We start from the raw sequence: 7,396 nt of genomic DNA, 5'->3' as shown, positions 1-7,396 counted from the left end.
TCAAGCTCCCTTGCTTCAATTTAAACACATTTCTTTGCAATTTTCTTTTCATTTGTTCAACTCTCTTTCTGCACAATTTTTTAAAAATTCTTCATTATAATAATTACATCACTCTCTCTACCATTAAACCACATCAATTTCTTTAAACTTTCTTCCTGAAACCTATACTTTAATCCATTTGATTGGATTTATTTATCTTCCCTCGATCTTCTCAAATTTCATTATATCTGTTCTGAAGTGTGGTCAAAAATATATGCAATAATGAGTCTGACTAACACAATAGATGAAATATAACACTCAGGAACTTATACATGCTTATCCTTTCAGTATCTCCTAGTTCTATACTGGCATCTCCCCAACATCTTAATTTTATAGCACTGATATAATAGCCTAAATGGACAACTTTGGCTTCCAGAGGTTTTTCTTCTATTTTAATGGTGGTGGGTTTTGTCCTTAAGTTCTTAAATAAACTTAATTTCTACAAAATTTGATAGAACTATTGACCTAATTTATCAAATGTCTGTCTATTAGCCAGAGCAGAAGCAGGAGTCATATTTCCTTTTGATCTTTCGCCTGATTTCTAATAAGCCCTTGGTTGACAGAAGTAACCTCATGTATTTGACTTTATTAAGCCATAAAATTTTGACAAAAGGAAAGAGAATAACTTGATGCTGATTGGCTCACCTCATCCCAAGCTTGCTAATGATTTTATGTATACATTCTTTAATTATAGGAATCAGGCTACAGGAAAGACAATATGTCGCTTGAAGAATATTGTAAAATAGTAAGTATTGTAATATAGTAAATTAGAAAGGGAAGGACTCTATGAAATCTATATAAGTATTACATTCTTCCTCCAAAGGAAGGTGACATATTTTCAATGTTTTGCAAATAAAATGAAGGAAGGTAAAAAAATGAACTAGAGTATTGTGCTAATTTGAAAGTAGTAGAACTAACATATTAATGCTACGGAATCTGTTAACTATAAATTCCAACCACAGCATAATGCTGGAACACCAGCATTCTGAAGGACCAAGAATGTGACTACTAGAAAATTTAAAATTATATATGTGACCACTATTATATTTCTATTGTACAGCACTGATCTGGACCCTGGACTTAAGAATGTACTACTACTTACTTGTTTTTTCTGCAATGTGGAGCCAAGTCAATTCGGAATTCAGGTAGATATATAAATCCGTCAGCCTTGGTGTCCTACAAAAAATGGAATAAAGGAAGAATAAGAGAATGTAAGGAAAAGACTTAACAGTGAGAGTTAGACCTTGAAATGAAGAGCTGAGAGCCAGGTCACCAGGCTAGTAATGAACACATTTCTCTAGACTGCTTAATCAAGAATGCAGTTTGCTTAGTATGCACCTGAAATAGTTTTCTGCAAAGCAAATGGAGCATGCATTTATTAAACCAGCAATGGTAACAACAAACTCTTCTGTTAATGATTATACAGAGTTACTTCAAAATATGCAAATAACTTTCAACATCGTTAGAGCATTCAAAGCAGACAAACGATGTGTCAACAAAGACCAGCAAAGGCAGCAGTTAGAGCAACATTTAATGCATTTCTAAACCTTAAATTCTCTAATATAGAATGGCGATCATATATATACTAATTATTTTCATTTTCAAAGCTCTTCAAAATTATATACTAATGAAGTTGCTATGCTTAAATTATTTAGTATATGGGCATCAGAGACCAGTATTTTGGATATGGCCATTTACTCCTTGTGTGTTTCTTATCTTTTTCTCTCTCTGTCTCTAATATTACAAGCAACCCATTAAATTTCTAAGAAATTGTCATGAAATGACACAAAGCTTGGTAACATCTTCTAACTTATTTATAGAGCTTAGTAAGGTCTGGTCATTGTAATTCTACCAATGCCTACCAAGTCACTTATTCTTTCTGAGTCACAATTTCTTCAAGGATAAGAAAGGGGAACAGAATATTGATATGTTTTAATATTTGTAACATGCATTGTAATTCCTAAGGGAAAAGTTCTATAGAAGTATTCATGTTATAAGAAAATATAAAATTAGCAATCACTGAATTAAAAAAAAATCAAAGTCTCATACATTTAATAACAACCTGACAAAAGGTCACCTGGAAAAAATACTCACAAAAGTAGATCCATTAAAAAAGGCACTGGAGCTTTGATTCAGCTTGTATTGAGCTAATTAACTGTAAGAATATTCTGTCAATGAAATAAAAGTATAGCGGATAGAATTTACTATGTTTTTTTCTGTTTAATTTGGACAGTGATAAGATGAATTATGTTCATCACGTGGGGCTATGAAAACAATACAAAATGATTTGATTTTCATAATTGCACTTGAAATTTTTCACACTTGAAATTGAACATTTCCACATTGGTTGGGGAAGAGGGAATAGAAGAATATGATGGGAAGTAATACTTATTGAGGACCTATTATGTGGCATGCACTGTTCAAAGGTAATTTATATGTATACATTAATTCATTTTGTCATCACAAGTGTTCATTAATTCAACTAGTATCTATGGAGCACATACATTATGCCACATTCTGGATACATTGTTGATCTATGGGGGATGGGGTTTGGAGGGGGAGAGAGACAGAAAGAGAGAACTTCAAAAGCTTATGATCCATGGGGAGACAGACATTAGAATCACAAACAAAAAAATAAAATTACAAGTGTATTAAATGCTATGAAGGAAACGTACATGATGCTATGAGAGCTAATAAGAATTGATCAAGTCAGGAGGAGGAGATCAGGAAATGCTTTCCTAAAGAAGTGATGTATTGAACTGAGATCTGAAGGAAGACTAGGAGTTAACTGCTTGAAGGGGTCAGGAAGAAGGAATGGCATATGCAAAGGTCCTGTAGATGGGTGGAGCGCAGCACATTAGCATAACTGAAAGAAGGCCAGTGTGACTGAAGTGTAAAAACCACAGGGGTGCATCATACAATATGTGATTGGAGAGGTAGCAATCCATGTGAGGCCTGGTAGTCCACATTAAGGATTTTATTCTAAGAGTAATGGGAAGTTATTGATGGCTTTTAATGAGGAGGATAGACGGGAGAGTGGGGTAGGTGGGATAGTGGTGATATGATCAAATTTTCATTTTTAAAAAAGATTACTCTGATTAGAGTAATGAAATACATTAAAGGGAGACCAAAGTGGATGTGGGGAAACAGGTTAGGAGGCTACTGAAATTGTTCAGGTGAAAGATGATGATAGCTTGGACTTGAGTGGAGGCAGTGGCAATGGAGAGAAATTGATGAATTTGAGAGACATTTAGGAGACATTATTGGCCCGACTTGATATGAGCAACTACAGGAGGTGAAAGAGTGGAGGATCTGAGGATGGCTCCTTAGAGGGAAATCACTGGAAGGAGACAGTTTTGAGGATGGCAAGATCATGAATTGTGCTTTGTACACATTAAATAGGAAGTGCTTTTGAGATATCCCAGTGGAGAGATCAATTGAACTTATGAATCTTCAAACTGAGAAGATAATTTTTGGGTGTAGATATAAATATGTGTGACCTGTGTGTGTGTGCATATATATATATTTAATTGAAACCATGGACACAGGTAAAACAATATAGAATGAGAAGAAAGCCTGTAACTGATCCCTAAAGAATTCCAACTTTTAATGGTCTGGGAGAGTAGGAAAATCCTGCAAAAGTGACAGAGGAAGAGTGGCAGGAGATGTAGGAGGAAAACCAGAAGAAGGCAATTAATTAAGCTAAGGTTTGAAAATGTCTGTTCTACTTAGCCACATGGAGGCTCTTGGTAACCTTATCTAAGTTATTCCAATGGAGTAATGGGGGTAGACGAGAGATTGAAGAGCACCGAGGAGTGAAATAATGAAGACGGCAAGTATAAAGAACACTAAAGGATACTATCTCACTGGCTGTGAGAGGCAAAGAGAGTTAGGGTCAAAGCTAGAGATTTCTTTTGTGCTCCAGATTGGCTTTCTCCACTGGGATAAATTAGTGACATCTTATGCTCAACGTGTCCAGCACCAAACTCATAATCTTGTCCCTTCTCCTTCACAAAAAAACTGGTCTTAGACTGCTTTCAAAATCACTAAAAGGCAACTCATTTATCTGCCGTTTATTTAAATAGAAAAACTTCAGCATGTTTAAATGTTTATGAGATAGATTCCATTGAGAGGGAGAGGATCAATATATAAGAAAGAAGGGGATGAGAACGCTTGGCAAATATTATGACTTGCCTTGAGAAAATGAAGAAAATGAGTCTCAGATAAGTTAAGTAACTTGCCCAATCTCTTTAAGCTAATAAGTAAATGAGTCTGGATTACAAACCAGGTATTTTTGGTTTCAAAACTATTCATTACAATGTCTTTCCTGTAAAGTATTTTCTAGCAAGAAGTAACATCAGTGGCCTATTTCCTAACATTAGGTGTTATGAGCATCCCTTTATTTGTCAGAAATTTACTTTCCTAATACTAATACAAAGATTAAGGATTATTCTAACTCAGTAATAGTAGATTTTCTTTCCTTCCTGGTGCACTTACATTCAGGTGTGAGAACCAGTAGAGAGTTGACTGTTTCAAAATAAACCAGTATCTTTTCCAATTAAAAAAGGAGATTCCTCTAGACTGTCTTTTTTTCCAAAGCCATCCCTCGCAATTCCCATGGCCCAATTCAGTACAGGCCATTGCACAAGATTGAGTTCTAGACCAAAAATATCGGTCTTCCTCAGAGAAATACCAGGGCAAGACCCTTCTAAACCAAGACACTGTAAAAACAAACACAAGAATAAAAAGTTAATTTGGATACCATAACAATGTAGATTTTAAATTATCAAAACATTTTCACAAGTTTACAATAATCCAACAACCCATCGATATTGGGCAAAATTTTTCTTCTCAGTGCAAATGGCAATATCATTTATTTACTTATGACCATTTGTATTTCTTATTTTGTTAACTATCTTCCAGCTATTTGTTTCCTATTGGTCTGTTAATCTTTATCTTGTTGATTGATACATTAAAGATATTAACCTTTTGTCTGTCATATATATATAGCAATTATTTTCCCCCAAATATCCTGTCTTTTACTTTTATTTGTGGCATTTTGTATGTACCCAAGTTTTAACTATTTAGTCTCAGATAGTAATATTTTATGTTTTCTGCTTTTAGCATCATGTTTAGACATATTTAGTTCTTTTTTTTATTCAAATTATTAATACATCTGGAATTATTTTTTGTATATGATGCAGTAACATAGTGACTCAGATGTATTACTCTTTTCCAAATTTTTTTTCTTTTTTTCTGAGGGAGATCAGCCCTGAGCTATCATCCACTGCAAATCTTTCTCTTTTTTTTGTATGTGAGCTGCTGCCACAGCATGGCCACTGACAGATAAATGGTGTAGGTCCACACCTAGGAACCGGATCTGGACCACTAAGAGGAGCATGCTGAACTTAACAACTAGGCCACCGGGGCTGGCCTTCTGAATGTTTTGACAGTTGCCCCAAACTATCTATTGAGTAATCCCTCTTTTCCCCATTAATTTGAAATATTACCCTTATTATATACTAAATTATTTTATGTTAGTCTGTTTCTGAGTTTTCTAATTTGTTTCATTTAAATATTCATGTATTTTATTTTTGCCAGTACCATAGTATATTAATAATCATCGCACATTTAGAGTATATTTTGGGATTTATTAGGATATATTCCCTCATAATTGACCTTAGAATTTTTTCATGGATTTGTCAGATGCTTTTTCCTCCAGATAAACTTATAGAGTTAGGGTCTACTTCTAAAAAAATCTTGTTAAAATTTTGATTGAAATAGCAATACATTTAAAATCAATTTGAGAATATTTGTCATATTTACAACATTGAGTATCCTAAGGCAGGAACATGGCCATATAAGATTTGCTCAATACTTTCTTTGTTCCTCTCTGAAAAATTTTGCATTTCCCCTGATGTATGTCTTACGCATTTCACATTAAGTTTATTCTTATGTATTTTATAGTTGTTGGTATCTTGGAAAAAAATTTTTAATTCCTGTCTATAATTTTATTACTGTTACATAATGGATTCCATAAATTGTTTCAATCTCAATACTTTGAGGTCTGTTATTCTATGTGTAGGTAAATAGCTTAAAACATAAGGCTCTACCTAAAATTTAAATAAGTTATGGTTTAAGTGAAAATAATTGTTATTGGACACAAGTCAACCCTTATCTGTGCCAAGTAAACAAGATTAAGAACATGATTGAGAGCAGAATTAGGCTCTTTTTCATCCCTTCAAAACATCTCAATATAATAAACATGAAAATTTTGTCTCAGACTCTTTATATGTACTGAGTTCCTCCCCAATGCATATATTGTTTTTCCTTACAAGCCCAAGGAAAATTTATTTGTATTATCAGACATTTTCTTTAAAAAATCCAGTTTATATAATTATATTAATTCTAATTGCCTTACAGCTGTGTAACATTATAAATTTATACGTGCATTTTAAAAAATCCATTACCCTAGAGTCCAGCTTCTAACAGTTACACCAATTACCAAATTACTATTGCCGTACCCTGGTCATGTTTATATTCTGTACTCTCACAGGGTGCTACTAATTTGAGCAAGTTCTCCAGCAGGTTTCAGTTGAATAGTCCCTCAAGTTAAGCCATTTTTATTTGAAGAGTATGCTCAAAGTATAGGTCTCTTCACAAAGCCAAACCAAGCTATACATTTTTCCTATGGTCAGCCACCTCTTAAGATTATATTAGTAAAGAGAATAGTTTATCTTAGAGTTCTAAAACCATGGTAGTACTTGTGCAGTAGGTCACTGTTTCCTTGTGTGAGTTCACACGGATATAAATATATGGGTGAGGGTGGGGCTTTTAAGGTTGTAATAATTTTGCAAAATTACTCCCTCAAATTATAGCCACTACCACCTCCCTCTATTGTGGAAGGAAGGTTTTTCCAGCTAAACCTTTCACCAGTACATTAGAACTACAGAATTTTTAAGCGAGAAGGGACTTTAGAGATAATTTAGTTCAATTCTTTGCTTTACTTAGAAATAAAGCCAACAGAAGTTAAGTGACATGTGCAATGTTATTGCTGGTTGGTGATGGAGCTTGACCGAGAATCCAGATCCCTTATACCAGCTGCCTATCTTTGCCCACTAATCCTCAGTGAGATTGCTTACGATTCTCTTACTTTAAGGGTCTGTACTGATTTCAAATTAAAGCTGCTTGTTCTAATGGTTTATTAAAATGTCATCTTTGAAATGCAGGTCTTGTTCACTGAGGGCAGATTGCTTAAAATTATCATGATGATGAAAATCTGTCCAAATATTAGGATTCATCAGAAGGTGGGCTTCTTATAAGAATGATCTCATCATCAAGTTAAAAACAAAACAAA

This window comes from Equus asinus, chromosome X (genome assembly GCF_041296235.1).
Source record: "Equus asinus isolate D_3611 breed Donkey chromosome X, EquAss-T2T_v2, whole genome shotgun sequence".
NCBI lineage: Eukaryota > Metazoa > Chordata > Mammalia > Perissodactyla > Equidae > Equus > Equus asinus.
Note: the sequence above shows the minus strand (reverse complement) of the source record.